General features: G+C 32.5%; 1 long non-coding RNA gene across 1 annotated transcript; it reads right to left on the bottom strand.

Moving 5' to 3' along the window:
- Nucleotides 1-3,287: 3,287 nt before the first annotated feature.
- On the bottom strand, nucleotides 3,288-12,892 carry LOC143230678 (uncharacterized). The gene is made up of 2 exons (XR_013016593.1): nucleotides 12,745-12,892; nucleotides 3,288-8,664 (listed from the first exon to the last, which is right to left on the bottom strand). It is a non-coding gene; the product is annotated as an uncharacterized LOC143230678 (long non-coding RNA).
- Nucleotides 12,893-21,572: the final 8,680 nt, after the last annotated feature.

The raw sequence follows: 21,572 nt of genomic DNA, 5'->3' as shown, positions 1-21,572 counted from the left end.
TTATCACTTTGTATTTTATATGTTGTTGTTTATTTTATCACTTTATCACTTTGTATTTTAAATGTTGTTATTTTTATCATTTTATCACTTTGTATTTTAAATGTTGTTTATTTTTATCATTTTATCACTTTGTATTTTAAATGTTGTTGTTATTTTTATCACTTTGTATTTTAAATGTTGTTTTTTATCATTTTATCACTTTGTATTTTAAATGTTGTTATTTTTATCATTTTATCACTTTGTATTTTAAATGTTGTGTTATTTTTATCACTTTGTATTTTAAATGTTGTTATTTTTATCATTTTATCACTTTGTATTTTAAATGTTGTTGTGTTATTTTTATCACTTTGTATTTTAAATGTTGTTGTGTTATTTTTTATCACTTTGTATTTTAAATGTTGTTGTGTTATTTTTATCACTTTGTATTTTAAATGTTGTTGTGTTATTTTTATCACTTTGTATTTTAAATGTTGTTGTGTTATTTTTATCACTTTGTATTTTAAATGTTGTTGTGTTATTTTTATCACTTTGTATTTTAAATGTTGTTGTGTTATTTTATCACTTTGTATTTTAAATGTTGTTGTGTTATTTTTATCACTTTGTATTTTAAATGTTGTTGTGTTATTTTTATCACTTTGTATTTTAAATGTTGTTATTTTTATCATTTTATCACTTTGTATTTTAAATGTTGTTGTGTTATTTTTATCACTTTATATTTTAAATGTTGTTGTGTTATTTTTATCACTTTGTATTTTAAATGTTGTTGTGTTATTTTTATCACTTTGTATTTTAAATGTTGTTGTGTTATTTTTATCACTTTGTATTTTAAATGTTGTTGTGTTATTTTTATCACTTTGTATTTTAAATGTTGTTGTGTTATTTTTTATCACTTTGTATTTTAAATGTTGTTGTGTTATTTTTATCACTTTGTATTTTAAATGTTGTTGTGTTATTTTTATCACTTTGTATTTTAAATGTTGTTGTGTTATTTTTATCACTTTGTATTTTAAATGTTGTTGTGTTATTTTTATCACTTTGTATTTTAAATGTTGTTGTGTTATTTTTTATCACTTTGTATTTTAAATGTTGTTGTGTTATTTTTATCACTTTGTATTTTAAATGTTGTTGTGTTATTTTTATCACTTTGTATTTTAAATGTTGTTGTGTTATTTTTATCACTTTGTATTTTAAATGTTGTTGTGTTATTTTTATCACTTTGTATTTTAAATGTTGTTGTGTTATTTTTATCATTTTATCACTTTGTATTTTAAATGTTGTTGTGTTATTTTTATCATTTTATCACTTTGTATTTTAAATGTTGTTGTGTTATTTTTATCCTAATAAACGTTTGTGAAAATCACCATACAGTTAAAGTGCACGAAAATTGTATATAACTTAGAAGAACGTTACAAAGTGAATGGTGTCTCACACCCACATAGATATGAAGATCTAATAATTTATACTAAAGAATGAACTATCCAATCATGTCCTTTAAAGATAAATAGAAAAATATATTTAGTCTAAAATGAACCACAAATAAGACCTGACATCTAATGATGAAGTGAATTTTAAATATAAAATTATTTTAAGGTATATTAAGTTTATTGTTTTTCATTTTTTAAATGATATACTTCATCTTTAACAATTTTCAAAGTGTTCTATATGTAAAGCATTCACATTACTTACTACACTTTAACAAAACCAAAGTATTTTTTATATGAGCAGAAAAGCTATGTCTGTTCAAAGTGGGAGGGTGTCGAACTTTAACCCTTAGGTGGCATTTTTTTTGTAAATTATGTAACCTTCACATGTCAGTACAACTTACAGATCAGGTAACCGTTATGTAACTCTTTAATTTCCGGTCATCTGGTGTCCTATAACTCATACAATATACCTTGGGTACGATAACTACTGTTGTGTCTTTGAGCATAACACTTTACCCAAATTGTTTTTGTTTATCCAGCTGAAATTTCAGCACTGACTCCTATGAACGGTATGGCAAATGATGTATATTTCACATGTGGGATATATCCCAAACTAGAATACAAACCTGTGTACATTATATGCGTGGTCTGTATCCAAAATTAATATACATGCCTATGTAAATTAAATACACATTTACTAAATGTCTTCACATTTGAAAATTTCAGGTCAACATGAAATGTACACTAGACTAAAGTATAAAGAACAGGGGAAACTAGCCTACTGTAGATATTACATCAATAAAACTTGGTAATAAATTATACTAATCATTACTCCTGATCACATGCATTTCAGTAGTAAACTCTGGGGCTTAAAATGTTACAAGTCACTGATTGGGCACAGAAAAGGTTGCTCACAGTGTAGATCTGTGCTTCAACATGAACAAGTAAACTTATGTGGGACAAGTGTGATCTTGTTCTTCCAACTTAACAGTCAGGTTTCCTTTAAATGTGTTGTTGTGCCCTTTACCATAATACTTTCTGATAAAATAAGGCCTTTGAATCCAAAATTCAGCCAAAGTATTCCATCAATTGTAACACAGTGGTTCCTTAAGTTCACATTTGAACCTGAAAACATCTAGTTTGAGAGTGACCAAAGAAATAGTGTATGTAAAGCGTGCATACAGCATTACAAAACAAAGGAAGTGACTACAACCTCAACAATACAAGCAGGTAAAGATACTCCTGCAACAGAAATTAGCAAGAAGCAGGATATCTACTATACACAACCATAGTTGTTGGTGAGCTATTCCAAATCCACAAGAATATCAGACATATTTTGGTGAGCCACAATAAAAAGAAGCAAAAAAACAGGAATATGAGAATGAGAGAGTGTAGAGCACATAAACTCCCAAGAAACTGGAAAACATTAACTAAAAGGTTAAAAATAAATAGAAATTCAACATATCACTGCAAGTGAAGTTGAATAATGATAACTATGGATATCAAAATACCTTGTGAAGGATTAGAGAACAGTGGTTCTAGTAGAGTGAAAAGAGGATTTTGGTTATTAACCAAAGAGTTATTGATTGAAGAGTATGTAGCAGTGTAGTGTCAGTGTTTGTTCTCTTTCATTTTTAAAAAGTTATATCAATAACACTGGTTATTTTTCTCATTTGTTGTTACCTACAAAATAGATATTATTCTGCTTTTAATTTTCACAATAACAAAGTATCTCAATAAATTACATTTTCAACTACGCTGTGTCACAATTTTAAATTTTAAGCAGCTTTGTTAACAAAAAATAATTTTATTCCAAATATCTAGTGAACAACAGGACAATAAAAACTTTACCATACTCCATTCTTGGATTTCTGTTTGATTACACAAAAATGTATATTAACAAGTGTATTCTATGAAAGAATTTTCTGTATTTGTTGTTAAGAGTATCAACTGTTTAGGTGGAGAAAAATTTTGATCATGCATAACTTTTGCATAAATAAATTAAACATTTTATACAAACTTGAAATATATCTCAAACATAACATAATATAGTAGTTTGGGACAACATGAAACCTATTGATCCATCTTGTTTGTCTCATCCTCTAAATTAAACTAAAACTATTTATAAATAAATTTTTAAAAAATCTTAAAGCTAGCCCTTATCATTCATATACTTTTCAAAATTTCTCTTAAAATTACTTTAAATTACTGCTTCCACACCATCAGGCAACTCTTCCAAATAACTACTACATTAAGAAAGTGAAAACAACTCCTATCCTGCAGAAATTTACATTTACGTCTCTCAGTCCTACCAATCTCACCATGAAGTACAAAACAGATGTTGCATCAACACTATCAATTTCATTAGTAGTCTTGAACATTTCAATCAGATTCCCTCTTACTATTCTCTTTTTTCAAGAGAAAAAGAACTGTATCAAGTGGCTCACATATTCAATTTCTAACCTGCATCAAATTACTTGGCTAAATATGTGCTATATTAAAATCAAGAAAGTTGGTGAAACAGGAAGTTAAGACATTGAAAAGGATGAAAGCAGAAGATTGGCTGAAAATATAAAAATAACAGTTTGGATTTCTTTAAATATATAAAGTGTAAACAAAATGCCAGGATGCAGTGGAACTCTTAAGGGGTGATAAAGAAAGACTTGTATATGATGATTACGAGATGAATGGGTTGTTAATTGTTTTTGCTTTTTATTCTGTTTCTACTATTGAAGATTTAAGCAATATTCTACATTTTGAAGATGGAAACAAGGATGGCTGCATTAATACTGAGCTAGTCAAGGCAAAATTTCAAAGTTTAAAGGAAAATAAATCTGTTGGCTAAATAATATTTTCCCGAGGGTTTTGAAGGTGGTTAAAAAACTGGATATGTCAGCCACTTGCAACTATTTTTTGTCAGTCCTTCAACATTAACCATGTACTAGAGATTGGAAGTTAGCTGATGATGCTCCTCTTTTTAAAGGAAGTGGAGAATATTGTTTCAGTTATTATAGGTCCATTAGTCTTAAGTCAGTTATGTACAACTTTTTGAAAAGTTGCACAAAAGAAGCTTTGCAAAACCATTTAACAAAGTTTAGAGTTTCATTGGATTGTCAACATGATTTCACTGAGGAAAAGCACAAACTTACAAATCTTTTAACATTCTTGAAAAAAGGTTACTGTTGTAGAAGGGGACTCTTAACATTCTTTGAGATATATAGAGTGCAAATCATTTTCAATTCCTCAGGGAAACTTGCAGGCATTTATCAATAATGCATTTCAGGTCAGGTACCTACTCGTCTTCTTATAAGACGTGGATAATAATGCTATAATGAATCTCGGAAGAAACCCCTCATAATTTCAAACGTTACAATATCATATTTCTTGGCAGTCAACATGAATGGAATGTAGATTCACAAATGTCCTTAATATCAGATACAGATGACTGTTTGTATTCACAAAGCTATGAAGCATTATTCAGATGAATGGGAAAACAATTTTAAGATCAAGAAATTGTTACAAATCACAACGAATATTCAAGAGCATAAACATTCTTTGTTTTTGGTCTTACACTGGATCTATCCATTGATTTGCTCTTTCTTTTGGTGAAACAGGGAAATTTATGAGTTCTTATAATATTTGGTGAAACATTAATAACACTATAAACATTCTTGCCATGCAGATTTTTGGTCAATTTTAGAAATTTATCAGTCTAGAAACATCATCACTGATATATGAAAAGCAATGAACATTATACATATTTATTCTCTACTCTCAGAAGATTTGGGTTCGCAAAATATGCTGGGAATTGTGTTTGCTAGTAATCAGTTACTTAACTATATAGACATCAACAATTTGTATCTAAATTATAAATGTCGAAGTCACTGGATCTGTATCTACTTTGTCGAAATAAAATAAAGAATATTCTGATTTTCTTACTCTGCTTCCACGTAAAAATTAACCAAATAGAACTATCTAAAATAGACTTACAATATGAAGGTTGAGGACCTTATTAGACAATGTGTGGCGAATATTGCATATGACATGGCTATTAAAGACGTAGACATATTTCCAAACAAAATCTGTTATCATAGTTTGAATTTCATGAAGATATTAATGTTTGTTCATAATTTTGTTACATGGTGATTTAGTGTAAAAATGTTTTTACCAGATATGCCTTTTCACAAAGATCAAATATCCAACTGATTTTTAAACAAAGATTAATGAAGGGTTTTAAAATGAAAATACTATCAGAAAGCATTACATTAATCTGTTTTATATAGCAGGTATGAATCTTAAATCATGATAGCCTTAGTTATAGATCATGTGATGATTTATACTCTAATTTCCTGGAGTTACTGCTAATAAATGGCTTCACATCACAAGAAGCTGTCACTACATAACATAATTAGATTTGATTTATTCATGCAAACCTGTAATTATTGTCAATGATTCACATCACTTCCTCTAATTATCTGTCATTTCATTTTGCAAGCTAAATTTTATATCTAATTAATCAGGTTAATTAACTGTTTCAGCCATTATGCCCCAGTAGGACTTCAGAGTTCAATGACTTTTGTGCCAAATTAATTAAAGAGTGATTAATTAATTGGGTGGTTAATGTATACAAGATATGCAAATTGAGATAAATAACTGTTCCATTCTTTACACCTTTATGTCCTTGGGTGGTGTTAACTTACTTTTGGCTCCAGAGTCCCATACTAACCATTCCACTAGAAGTCTGGTCTCGATAATTGTGGTGGGCAGAGCACACATAGCCCCTTTTGAGCTTAACTTCAAACATACAAAGAGTCACAGACTAGGTATTAAAGTATTGTCAATATTTTTGCCTCATTTTAATGTGTAATAAAAAAACAACGTATTTCATAAAGAAAAGCAAATTATTGATGATTTTTTATTTTGATGGTTCTTAGGCCTTCTATAATTCATGAGATGTATCAGGACAACAACTTTCTAGCCTCAATTTCTTTTGGCGACTTTACTAGTGTGTCCTCATATTGAGTAGAGAGATATCCATGAAATTGTCCAGCTGCTTCACGTATGAGTGCTGAAATCACATGATGTGGAATCAACTTGTGTACATGCAACTTGTGTCTCTTCACTTGGTATCATGTGACATGTGACTGGGACACTTGGATACATTTTACCACTAACCTTTGTGTTTGTGAATTATTATTGTCACCACATTTTCTTACCATGGTTGAGACAAACTTATTGCAGGTGTCTTTCTGGATGGTCCTGGTTACCTAATTTCATCTATATTTCCCTGTTTTCCGTGAGTGTCCAATACCGTAAAGTGTAAGTTAAATATTGGCCTTGGAAATTCCAAATTCTTGATCTGAATAAATTTTATGATTTGATGTGGGAATATACTGTGCAGGATAAGGCTGTTACATACTCTTCTCAAAAGTGATCATTTTAAATGACATCACACTACCTACACACCACAAAGCAATTTTAAAAAAGTAGTTTTGATGCATTCTGTTCGATTGCAACTTCTTACGGGCTGAAACTGTCAAATGGCTGGCTGAGTTGCATATTCAAATTGTTTTAATACAATGTACTTAACATTATATTGTTACTCTTATGCAATATTGTGAAGTATATGTATAAAAAATTAACATTTACATACAAAGCAATGGACTTGACAAGAATAATTATTACACTCTCATACATTTCTGGTAAAAAGGTGTGTCATAACAAATTGTAGTGCCTTATTCACGAACGCAAACGATGGTTATCTGCACCTTGCAAGAATGATGCATATTATGTCATGTTTTCCTCTTGAAATTACTTCCTTTGTCATTTACTGTGCACACTATAGTACCAATAATTAACCTATACTGTAACAACTTTATGTAAAAGGCTTGAAGTTGATTTTAGATTTCACATGTTAACAAATTTATCCCAAACTTGGCCTTCATGCAAATGGAAGACTACACAAAAATCCACTTACATTTCACTAGGGCATTTGAAGGGCTTGTGGACAAATAGAATAGCTTTAATTGTCTCATCTTTCATGTCCATTCTCATGAAAACTGATGTTTATATGGAGGTGTGACTAGAAACTTATGATCTTTCACCCACTTCATATTCTTCACAACCAGAAGATGTAACCAGATGAGACATCGCAGCAGCTTTTTATGTCACAAAGTTATATTTTGAAACTTCATTTTCTTTCTGTTGCTCCGTATTAACTTGAATGACATTTTGTGATATTTTATTGTTAACATTCTATTGTACAAGTGTTTCTTCTTCCGTGTAGAGCATTGCAACCTCTAGTTTTCAGACTGCTGTGGTTTCGGCTCTGTATAATTTATCAATCTCTCTATGCTTATATCTTTCTTGGGAAATGGTTGTGACATATTCCCCTATCCATAACGATACCAGTGGCATTACATTTATACTGAATATGACATATATGCTAAATAGATTGCTCATAGAGTATCAATTCCTATCTGCACAAAAGTCAATGTATTAATATATGCAAATCGTTCTTGTAAATTGCAGTTATCTTTCTATATTATTGTCATAAATAAGCTGCATTTATATATTAAAGTTTCATTTCTATTAAATGTTACAGGTAATTTTTGAAAGTAGACTAAAACTTGTATTTACCAAAATACGTTCACTTCTTTCCATAGCAATAAGAAGTTTTCTGCAGAACTATCTTGAGTAATTTGATAATAAAAGACCCAGCATGGCCTGGTGGTTAAAGCACTCGACTCATATTCTGAGAGCTGCAGGTTTGAATCCCCTTCGCACCAAACACGCTCGCCCTTTCAGCCATAGGGGTGTTATAATGTGACAGTCAATCCCACTTTTCATGTGTCATATAGTAGTCCAGGAGTTGACAGTGGCTGTTGATGACTAGTTGTCTTCCCTCTAGTTTTACACTGCTAAATTAGGGACGGCTGGCACAGATAGCCCTAGAGTAGCTTTGCATGAAATTCAAAACAAAACAAACAGTCAATCGAAAGCAAAAACATGCAATACAATCCTGCATATTTATTTTGTGTAATTATTTTAACTACCATCAGGTGAAGATGAGATAAAAGTATGAGGAGAAAAGTGCAGTAAATAATGGCAACAATGTTTATTTTAATTCTCTCTACACACACATATGTACACACTAAATGTTCAGGTAGTGGGATCTATGCAGTATGTTTGTTTCTTTGTGTTGTAACTCCACAATCCAACTGCTGTGTCACTGGAAGGTCTAAGCAGAAGCAAAACAAGAAAACTGAGAGAAAGGATATATGTTTATGCTGCAGAAATGAAAAAAATATTCATATATATTTAATCAGATAACACTTAAATAGCCTGAGTAAAGACACTGAAGAAACAAACATGAATGCTCTTACGAGTACAAAAAAGTAGTAATGAACATTGACAAAACAAATCCTAATGAGTTACATGTTAAGAAGTCGTAAAGAACTTGAAAACAGTATGTTCTATGTTGACAAGGAGTAAGAACCAGAACTAAACTTTAATAAGGATGTGTTTGGGGCAAGGAATAACTTACAAAGGCTATGCTTAACTTCTACGTATAAAATGTAATGAACGAGAAACAGGAATAAAAGATCTTACTTTGAAAGACAGAGTGTATGTCAATATCTATGTATGTCACCAAAACTGCTGTGTCATCTAGTTAATGGCATCACAGACAAATGTAAAATTCACATTTTGAATGTTTAAGATTCATGCAATTAGAAAATAACTGTGGTATGTTCAACAACCATTTCTTTATGACAGAACACAATTTTCAATACCCCGTATTTTCCTCAACAAGAATGCAACTTTCACTATGACTGTACTTCATGCAGTACTGAGAACCTGGAATTCTTTAAAAGCTTATTATTCTTTATTAAATATGATAGTATCACTTTTAATTCATGAAATTATTACAGTTAATGTCAGTAAAACTTAAAAAATGTTTGAGCTGTACACATTGAATCATTTTCATGCAGTGAATTACATATGACTAAAAAGCATAATTGAAACACATTTTCCATGCAGTACTTACTTCCTGGAAAAGAAAATAGTTTTTTAAAAAATATTCACTTTTAATAAATTATTTCAATGAGACACGAATTCTGTAATTAGACAAACAGCTGCCTGTAGGACAGCATTTCTGAGAGTTAATATATATACACACAAGGTTTCATCAGTTAAGACTAAGCTAACCTATCAAGCATACATGTGCAGAAACAATGAACAATATATGAACATTACCTCCTAGTCAGACATATTTATGAGTAATAAACCAGAATAAAATATCAACAATAATGCATTTTAATTTAAAGAGCAATAACAAGTAACTAAACATTAATTTCTAAGTATACATGTGACAGACATGTAAATTATAACTAACCATAATATAAGTAAATATCATATGTTAAGGGGCAAGTAACCATTATTAAACATTATTGTCTAAGTACTAAAACTTAAGGAATAACAAACTAGTTCTAAATAATATATCATATGCAGACGTGCAGGAGTAATCCACAATGTCAAAACTGCAAGTCCTCTGAGTTACAAATTCAGTAAGAACAAACTATATCTAAACAATAACTTTTACATGTTAACTGACAAGGCAGAAAGCAGCTAGAGCAAAGTAAAACATGAAGTAAATGCCAGGTGCAGCATCAACAAGGGAGAAGAAAAGAAACAATGGATAGAAAGCATATGAAAGGCAGGAAAGTTGAGAGATAATTAGTAGGTAGATAAGCATTATGAGGAAAAGTTGCTAGATTTAGTTCTCTTTAACTTAAACTTCAAAATCTGTAAAAGAAAATGTGTGACAAAGACAGAAGAACAAGGTCCAGCTGGCAACATGGACTCCATCAAGTGGTAGACTATTTTATATTGCTCTTCTTCTTACTGTATTTTCATCTTGAACATCATAAATAGTTGGTAACTGGATGTCACATGTAATCACATCAGTAGAAAAAACAATTCACATTACCCTGTTAATTCATACTGGAAGATTGAAAGTATGAAATAAAGTAAATATTTCAAGAAGTCTTAGCAAATATATAGATGTCTAAGTGAAACTGTTTTGAGGAGAAAGATTTCAATTGTGAATGTAGTGGGAACATCTCAGCAAGAAGGTTTATTGCACTCTTACTGGTGGAGGGTTTTGCTGAATGATACATCATGACTAGTGCAAATTCATATGTCCCACATGAATTTTAGATGGGTCTTTCATAATACTGGTGGCATTCAAATCTCAAAGACAAAAATAGCTAATATGTGCATGAAGGGAAGTCACAATATCAGAATTTTATGGTTTCACTGCTCTTATAACCATGTCTTACTAATTCTTGTACCATAAAAGTTGTAACTCACCAAACAAATGTGTATCTCACAATGATCATAAGAGCAACTTATGAGCTGCTCGTGAGTGTACCTTACCTAACCTTATCCAAACTATTAACTTTTGAATTTTAGATACTTTATAACAACAAATAAAACACATGAAGAGCAAGAGATATAGCACTTACCTGTTCTTTCCTTATTGTGTCAATTTTCAATGAAACCTAAGCCTATTCATTTACACTGTGTGTTTGTGTGTATTTCTTCACAATAAAGCCACATAGGGCTATCTGTTGAGTCCACTGAGGATAATCTTTTACACTAATAATTAAATACTTTTTGACATATAATGCTCTTAAGAACATTGAATAATAACAAGAAAAAGTCAACAATGTCCTATATCTATTATGTTTCTTTCAGCATTCTAATATATAAAATAAGAGACTTTAAATATCCAGCAAAGCTAGTCAGTATGATTTCTGTAAAAGCAAATTAGAAAGTGAACAAAGAAGTAGACTATATGTCATACTGAAAACAATGTAAAAAATATGTAATTTATTAAATTAAAACTCTGGCTTTCTATTGGTCATAAATAATATAATACAAAATATATGAGAAAACTGCTGGCAATTTGTAAAAGAGAGGATATTACAAGGGGTGTGGTAAGCGAGTCTGATTTTCTTGTTCGTGGTTCACTAAACAAATAAATTTTAATGGTTTGTTTCTGTTTCCTTATAGCAAAGCCACATTGTGCTATCTGCTGAGCCCACAAAGGGGAATCGAACCCCTGATTTTAGTGTTGTAAATCCGTAGACTTACCCCTGTACTAGCAGGGGACAATTTTTTTAATGATATAAAATTTGTACTTTGTCTCAAAAATATTTAAATAATAACATATAATTTAAGGCTAATTTTCAGAAAAGTGGAAAATAAATTAGTGAAGAGGGAAAATCTAGAAAACATTTCTCATCTGTGAGGAGAGTGAGAATTTTCCATATATTTCCTTATAAAATTAAGTTAGATTTAAATATAATTCTTTAAAAGTCGTGACACATGCAGTTTGACCAATCTATAGCAAGAGGGTTAAATCTATGAGTTTTAAATTATTTTATCTACCCTAACACTAAACGGACTACTACAGTAAAATCAGACAAAATATTTATAAATTACTCTTTCTTCTTTCTAGAAAGACTGCAGATAACAGAAAAATACATTTATCTATCCTAACCTGATTCAGGCTCATAGTAATATGCATCTATTTTTATTTAATTTTATCGTTTTACTGATCTATGAACTGTGTCTAACTCGTGAACCCTTCAAGAAGCCATAAAAACTTAAAACAATACAGCAAACATGTAGCTAAGTTGCAGTATTAACTTGTGTAATACACGTGCACTAGCACGAAGACCTCACCAATAAATTTTTACTTACGTTTTGTATCTAATCCAATAATGTAATAAATTTTAGATTTTATTTAATTTTTACAATGGTAAATGAAAAACGTAAAAAAAATTAATATCTACATCTTGCCTCACTTCTTTGCCCTCAGCCTCTGACAAAACTTAACCCTACTTTTCTGTAACAAAGGTTGTAGTCTATAAAATTTTTATTTTATATAACTAATGCAAAATAATAACATTCACATACCATGCAATCTCCTGTATTATAATTTAGCTGCTTTCTAACTTAAAAATATGTGCCTTAAAATTATTCATTTACATGGTCAATGTGAATTTTGCAATATCTAAAATCAATCTGAAAATCAAATCAAACACTGTCGTCAAAACGAGTTAACCATATACAGAACCAAGAGAAAATATTTTGATCTACTTGGTACTGTACATGGTTAACTCGTTTTGCGCGAAATTAAAAAACAAACAATCATTTTATTTTTAAGAGATTTTGCAGCTCCAACATGGATAACTGTAAGCAATAAAATAATTAAAACCAAACTACAAACAATCCAAAACACACTACTCACAACTGCATACAGAGTTCCAAGAACTATATCATCTCAGTTCATTCACAAATACTCGAACATACCAACCACACCAGATAGATTCCTACATATTACAATAACGTACTTTAATAAGAATTGGATGAAAAACGAATTACTATGCGAACTAGACAGGTACCTCATACATGATGAAGCTAGTCCTAAATACCTCTCCCCAGTTAACTTATATTTTAAATATAAAAGTAAAGGAAAAAGAAAAAATATATAAATTTTAAATAATAATTAAAAAATAATAATATTAAAAATATATATTCATATATATATATATATATGTATTAAACAATAAAAAAATGCCACCAACAAACTTGACATTCTGCTGATAGAATAAAATAATCACTGTATACGAGCCACAATATATGTACATTGCCCTGAAAAGGATCAAAATGTTTTGTTTATTTTTGAATTTCGCACAAAGCTACTCGAGGGATATCTGTGCTAACCGTCCATAATTTAGCAGTGTAAGACTAGAGGGAAGGCAGTTAGTCATCACCACCCACCGCCAACTCTTGGGCTACTCTTTTACCAACGAGTAGTGGGATTGACCGTATCATTATAACGCCCCCACGGCTGAAAGGGCGAGCATGTTTGGCGCGACGGGAATGCGAACCCGCGCCCCTCAGATTACGAGTCGCATGCCTTAACACGCTTGGCCATGCCGGGCCGAGGGGATCAAAATAATATTCAGTTCTACAGTTAGAAATACCGATCCGTCAAGAACATAAGTACGGGGAGTAGGAAGAGGTCACAGAGAACATGACCCTCCAGGGTATGAACTTTTCTTACCCAAACACCGACGACATTCTTCTTCTTTACGAGATAAATTTGTGTTTCATTTGATTATCTTGCTTTTAGATTTTAGTTTGCACATATATTTATTTTAAAAGCTATAAACTAAAATAAAAAATACTTTTCATAAGTTTCAAGTATTAATTAATTCCAGTATTCGAGTCAACATCCTAAACTTTAAAAAGTACACGCTATAAATATATCGAGATATTTCTGTTAACTATACAATATATTATGGAATTAATTTATTTTTCAGAGTGAATTAAAAACAATAAAACAACATAACTTATAAATTAAAACTTTTAGCTTTTATTTTTATGTACCTTAGATACTTTTCAAAATTTCACCACATGTATAGAATTCACAGTTGACAAATAATCAAAGCTGACAGAAGGTTCTCGCGCTTTCGTAAAGTGCATTTTTTAGCTGACTAATAAAGACCAAAAGTTCGGTCCCTAAATTTATTGTTTCCTTTTTTACTGAGAGGGCACGTCCTGGGGTTATAGTACCTGAAAGGTTCAAAGTTCACGTCCCGTTGTCATAAAAACTTGCTCACAACTTAAAAAAGTGGGACTGCTATAAGGTGGACAGTAAAACTCCCATGTGCGTCAAACAGTTGACTATGGATTCTCTTGATTTACTACCTTTCCTCTAGTTCAAATTCAAAGACTACTGTTCTCAGAAAGTCCAAGCTTAGCTTTACGTTAAAATTCTGAAACAAATACCTTCACTATGTTTTTTCCATGTATTACAACAGACACGTAAGAGTATTTGTTATAATAGTTTTCATGGTGTCACGTTAAGCTACTGGATGAGGATGGGGGAGATGCGTTATTAACAGAAAAAAAGTATCTTTGGAAGAACTCTTTCATGCGCTGGACGAAATAAAACCTGTATATGACGGACCTGCTGAAAATAAGACAATCTCAATGATACAAAATGGTAAATTGTATGAACTTAATTCAGTTTATATAAATAAATTTAGATATGAGAAAGTTACAAACAATAAATATCAGTCAGAATTTTCGTCTATTTATCCATTGCTTTTGGTTTGTAGTTACATGATAGAGAAATAGAATTAATAGCCTTTCCTGGTACAATTAAACCCTCTCTTACTATCAATTTCGAACTACAATAAACTTGAATGATTTATCTAATAAAAGAATCAACATGTGTTATATTGACTTATATCTCGAATGAAAACTACTTAACTACCTTTGGTTTTCGTGTCGGTACAGACTGGTATTAAAATTGCCCATAACTGACACTTCCAAAAGCTCCTTTTATGTGACCATCTAGAGCAGGGTTCCAAACCGGTGGGTCGCGACCCCCTGGCGGGTCACGAAGCCTTGGCAGGGGAGTCGCGTAGCCTTGTTTGAAGTAGCTTGGGATAACATTATTTTTATTTCATCAATTATATTTTCATGCCCTTACATTTTTTTTGTTTCGGTGCAAAGCAAAACGTGTGCTACGTTAGTTCAATGTCATTAGGTGATATTATGGGTGTATGTATGCGTGCCTGTGAGTGAATGTGCCTGTGTTAATGTGTATGTGTCTGCAACTGTATGTATGTGTGTACTAGTGAGTAGCGAGTATGTGAGTGCACGCGCATGTACGTATGCTTGTGTGTCTGTTTAGCTGTGATTAAGAGTGTGTGTGCTCGTTGTCGACACGTGAGTCACATGTCCGTTGATGATTGGTGGACGAATCGCGCGACTGGCAACGCTCCCTTTCCTCCCAATACTTACCTCATTATTACTCTACTTGCACCCCCCACAAGTAGTCAGTGTAAGATCTACAGTTGCCAAAACGTTCCTTATTCAACATTTTTATTTTATTTTAACAAGGAGATAAGTAAGCAGTAGAGGTGAGTTGTGTCCATGGCTAAATGGCGCAGATACTCAGAATGCTACCTTAACATTGGCTTCACCACTGTGCTCGCCAACGACGGCATCGAGAAACCACAGTGTGTTTTGTGCCATGCTGTCCTGAGTGCAGAGTCAATGAAACCATCAAAACTTAAGCGTCATCTCGAGACGAAACATCCAGAACACGCAAAGAAGGGTTTGGATTTCTTCAAACGGCATGAACGGTGTCTTAAAAGCCAATGAATCGATAGAAGTGAGTCGTTTCAGCAGCTGTAGTGGAAGCTTCATATGAGATTGCATTCGAAATTGCTAAACAAAAAAGCCTCACACGATTGGAGAAACACTTCTTAAACCCTACATGATGAAAGCAGTAAATCTTATTCTTGGAGAAGCCAGTGCAAAGCAGATGCAGCAAGTATCCCTGTCAAATAATACTATACAGAGGCGCATTTCTAAAATGTCTATGGATATGAAGGAACAGGTTTTGACTGAAATCAAGGGTTCCCCTTTGTTCTCCTTTCAGCTCGACGAGTCAACAGATGTAAGTTCATGTTCTCAGTTGCTTGTCTTCGTGAGATACATTAATTCAGGTGACATCAAAGATGAATTCTTATTCTGCAGTGCACTTGAAACCACAACAAAAGCTGGTGATGTCATGGAAAAAGTTTCAACTTTTTTTTAAGACGAAGGTCTTCAATGGGAAAACGTGTGTGGGGTTTGTACGGATGGGGCACTGGCTATGCTGGGATCGAATTCAGGATTCCAGTCGAGAGTGAAGAAACTAGCACCTCAAGCAAAGGGCATCCACTGCATGATTCACCGATATGCTCTCGCCAGTAAGACTCTCCCTGCCTCTCTGCAGGAAGTGCTTGAATCTGTAATCAAAATTGTAAATTATGTGAAGACTCAAGTACTCAACACTCGCCTATTCAAAGAACTATGCAAAGACATGAATGCTGATCACGAAGTCCTTCTCTTCTACACAGCAGTACGTTGGTTGTCGAAAGGAAACATTATTAATCGTGTCTTTGAAATGAAAGATGAAATAAAGCTATTCCTGGAGACTCAAGAAAGGAAAGATCTTGTAGCTCACTTCGAAGATGAAGCATGGAATAAAAGGGTTGCGTACCTAGCCGACATTTTTGACCAGCTGAACAAGCTCAATTTGAAGTTTCAAGGAAGGGAAACACATGTTCTTCTTTTTCAAGATAGTCTTCGGGCCTTTGTTTCCGAACTGTAGAACTGGCGTCCGAAAACCAATCTTGGAAACATCACTATGTTTGAAAAACTTTGTGGAGTGACGGATGAGTCTCAGATCTAACTGGACCAGTTCCTCAAGGATGAGATTACCGAACATCTTCAGTCTCTAGAAAAGAAAGTCGAACGTTACTTCCCTGAGCTATCACAGGAACAGGAGGCCCTGGTAAAAAAACCCATTTTGTACTGAACTTGATGCATCCAGCATCCCAGATGATATCCAAGATGAATTTTTGGATCTAAGGAACGACTCTTCAGCTCGTGATCTCTTCAAGGTGAAATTCGTGACTCAGTTCTGGTGCGCTATGTATCAGTCATACTCCAAAGTCAGCATGATAGCTTTACGTGTCCTTGTTCCATTTGCTTCTATCTACTTGTGTGAGGCGGGATTTTCCACTCTTGTCAATATAAAAACAAAGAATAGGAACAGATTGGATGTTGGAGATGACATGAGACTGGCTCTAACAAACGCTCGGCCACGAATTTCAAAGCTTGCTGCTGAAATGCAACATCAGGCATCTCACTAGCTGGGTTGGATAGCTGTTCAAACCTATGTTAATATTATTTTAAGAAATATATGTTCTTTTTGTGAATTCAGGTTGGACCAATGTGATTTAATTTGCTAATAAATAATTACAGAATTTTAAAATATTTTTTAGATGTTTAGTTCCCTCTCCTTCACAGAAAATAAAAGAAAAATTAAGCTGCTGATAGTAAGCCCTAAGTAGGGGGTCACATGGGTTTCAAACTTTTATGTAAGGGGTCGCGAGTGCCAAAAGGTTGGGAACCCCTGCTCTAGGTCCTACTAGCGCCCATATCAGAAGAGCAAATGTGTGATGCATAGAAACAACCGATTTGACAACAGGAATATTGTTGTTTATTAGAGACTAGTGAAGACAAGCAAAATATTTACGGTCAAATAAGAATTTTTTATTGGAAAAATACTGAAATATTCTAATCACAAATAGCAAATTATACAAATCAGTTTGTCTTAAGCCTAATATTAGTCAATCCTGCATTCAGCTAAGTACGGCTTATATGCGATAGTAGGGGGTCACATGGGTTTCAAACTTTTAGGTACGGGGTCGCGAGTGCCAAAAGGTTGGGAACCCCTGATCTAGAGATAAAGTTTTGTAATTTTCTCTCAATGGTTATATCTAATATCACATTTCCGACATCATTTTGTATGAAAATGTGGCAATATGAGTTTTTAAATGTAATTATTCTGGTTTACTTCAGATAAAAACTTTATGAATCAACTATTGCATAATATGAGCGAAAAAAAAATTGATTGAACTTTGATGTATTCTGTTCCTTGACAAATGTATACTGACTTTTTTATAGATAAAACGTATAATACACTTCATTTCCTACCGTCAGAGACCCGGCATGGCCAGATGGTTAGGGCGCTCGTCTCGTAACCTGAGGGTTCCGGGTTCGAATCCCCGTCTCGCCAAACATGCTGCCCTTTGAGGGGTGAGGGCTTTATAATGTGATGGTCAATCCCTCTATTCGTTGGTAGAATATTAACCCAAGAGTTTGCGATGGGTGGTGATGACTAGCTGCCTTCCCTCTAGTGTTACATTACACAATTCGGGACGGCTAGCGTAAATAGCTCTCGTGTAGCTTTGAGCGAAATTCAAAAACAAACCAACAAACCTACCATCACTTCTTATTTCTGATATTTAAGAAATAAAGATCAAGTTGGCCACTATGCAATAAATACTTAAAATTAGTTTTATTTTATTTTTATGGTTTTTATTTATTATTATTTTTCTTTCTTTCCTTTCTTTTTATTTTATTTTTTATTATTATTATTTTAATTTTTCCAATAAATATATATGGAAAAAGGGAATATATATATATATATATACATATATATAAGTGGAAGAAAAAAGAATAGAAGTAAAAAAATGGATAAAGGAAACAAAATAGGGCAAATCAAGACAATACATGGACATTGCATGAAAAGGGCCGGAGTACTGTGGAATACTCTGGCCCAAACTTTACAACAACAACAAATTCTTAGTTGTAGCTGACATGAAAACTAGGGATGGAGGAAGAGGTCTTGTGCACCTGACCCTCCTGAGTATTCAAATATTTAAGATACCCAAGTACCCACAAAGAAGAAGCAAAGCGTCACTTCTGAATTCTCGTCGTTGTGAGAGTCGAGGCATTCCCGAGCAAAAACCGTATACAGGTTTACAGTTGTAATATAAAAGTTTACATTCATTTAGAAACTGTTAATCTGTACTTTAGTAAACAATTATTTCATTTTCAACAGTACATTCTAACTACACTTGTGTGTATATATATATACACAAGGTTTAAAAGCTGAAATATTTATATAAAGTACATCTAACTCTTACTGACGAAATATATTTGCCAAATTAAAAACATTAAGACAGTTAATTTATCTTGAGTAATTTACTGAACCTACTAACTGAATAAAATAATTCTGCCTCTGAAGAAAGTGCTAGACTTCAAATTACTTTTCGAAGTAAGATATTGTGTATGAAGACATACTGTCAGCTACAAAGCTTTATTCATTTTATTTTTACATATCAGTTTGTTTTTCAGATAGCAATGTCTTTTTACTGTAAAGAGATTTAGCAAAATCAATCAGATTAGTTAACTTTTATTCCCATTGTTGTTTAAATGTATTTAATGTTAAAGAATATGTCCACTGAAGAAGAGCCCTCAGAGCTAGAAGTTTCTTGTTGTGACGTGATGCTATAAACAACACTACAGAAATAATCTTTAGTTATACTACAGACTAACATGTTAGGTTTTCAAAAATGTTACTTAAAGAGTACTTGAAGAATGACATTGGACAATCTTTAGGAAGCAGAAGCACATTTTTACCCAAGTCATGTTAAAGCTGTTTTATTATTTTCTGAAAAGCTTGCGTTTTTCGTTTGTTTTTTGCTGATGTTTTCTTGAAAAAAAACATATATACATCACAAGTTATTATATCCCATCATTTTTATTTTTATACATAATTCTAGTTACATTAATTCTCGGGAACGTAAAAAAAAACTGTGTGTACAGATGTCACAGATAATGCAAATGCCAGTTGGAAAATAAACTGAAGTTCAACATGGACAATATGCACTGATAAATGAAAATAAATTAAAAAAAATTACAATTTAATATCCTTAAAATGACCGGATAGTTTGTTTCAAACAGCAGACCCGGCATGGCCAAACGTGTTAAGCGTGCGATTCGTACTCTGAGGGTCGCGGGTTCGCATCCCCGTCGCGCCAAACATGCTCGCCCTTTCAGCCGTGGGTGCGTTATAATGTAACGGTCGTACCATCGTATGATAGTACATTTTGGTCTACATATTTTTACGCCTCAGGATTATGAAAATACTTATCGTTGTCGCAAAATAGCTCTATTTAACAAACGTTACTGTTATTCTACATTAGTTTTCTGATTCTGCGACATGTTAGCAAAGCAGCTTTCCACGTGTTTCAGAAAAACTACGGCATCTTCTGGAGAAGCGTTTCAAATTGTTTGATATCTGTGGCTGCTGCTCTTACTTTGAACATTTTTGTGTCTCGTGAAAAAGAAATTACCGAACTGTTGAAACTATTAAACAAGTCTTAGTAGTCCATTGTCAGAAGGTTATAAAATCCTTGGGTAAAACATACAAGTTTATAACTGTAGTCTTTTTCATTTATCTTTTCACTTTTCTTATTATAGTCATTATCAAACTTTAATTTATAAAATCATCAAAGATGTGTTTTACAATACTTATTATTTGAAAGCTAATGAAATACTAAATTTTCTGATATATATATTTGTTGCTTTCGACTATAACCTGTACTTGGTCAGCAGGTATAGTGTACTAATGGTTATTACAGGGGTCTATCTTTCAGTGGTGATGATACTGGAACAGAGACTGAAAGTGTGATATAATGAGTTGGCTTATTCTTTCGGTCATTTTGTTTGTTCTGAAAAGTTTACTGTACAAATAATAATGTTCATCTGGATTGTTTGGTTTGTACTTCTTGCTCTTTCAGAAATAATTTTCCGAATGTTTACTGATCTAAAAGGTGTTTCGTGGGTTTTGTCTGCTGTTATTTCGTTAATAGCTCTCGCTATCCCAGTTGTGTTAATCTTTTTCTCATATGTTGGTATCAGCTTCACAGAACGTCACAAGAAGTATCTAAAAAGGTTAAGATTCTTGTTTGTAAAACAGAATGATAAGTTAGGTTAAAAAAACCAGCTGCAAGTCAAAGCTTTAATCCTAGAAATGTTGGGAATTGATATCAGTTTAAGTGCATGGGGATTTTTTACGCTAGGAAAACCACTTCTACTTACTGTAAAAAGCAGCTTGTTCTCGTATGGTGTTACTTTGTATCAATTCGCTGAGGCTGGCAAGTAGAAATATTACTAAATTAAATGTTTCGTCTTGGATTTATAATTGTGTATTCAGTGTTAACAGCCCTGAGAAAAGGGGAATTAGTGTAAAATACACAGTGCTGCATGCATTAGTTAAATTAAAGAGAAAAAACATTTTGAGACAAAATATACGTACAATGAAAAAGAAACTACTTCCGACATTTTCATGTCCTCTTATTTTTACCGTGTATGAGTTAGGAGGACACCTAACGGCAACAAAGAGAGTTTCTTACTCTTTATACTAATATTTTATTCGAGTCTCGCTAAGTAGGTATTTGGGTATTGATGTTAAATACCCAGGAGAGTCAGGTACATTAGACCTCTTCCTCCCTCCCGAATGTTGATAGCGTCTGTCTTTCAGGGATTTGTTTTATAATAGCTTTGGGCCAGAGTAAAAGTATAACACCATACTCAGGCCCATTTCAGGGCACAGTCCACACATGGACGCACAAGAAAAGTTTTTTTTCCTTT

The sequence above is a fragment of the Tachypleus tridentatus genome, chromosome 10 (assembly GCF_004210375.1).
Source record: "Tachypleus tridentatus isolate NWPU-2018 chromosome 10, ASM421037v1, whole genome shotgun sequence".
Lineage (NCBI taxonomy): Eukaryota > Metazoa > Arthropoda > Merostomata > Xiphosura > Limulidae > Tachypleus > Tachypleus tridentatus.
Note: the sequence above shows the minus strand (reverse complement) of the source record. Positions and strands in the feature narration are given on the sequence as shown.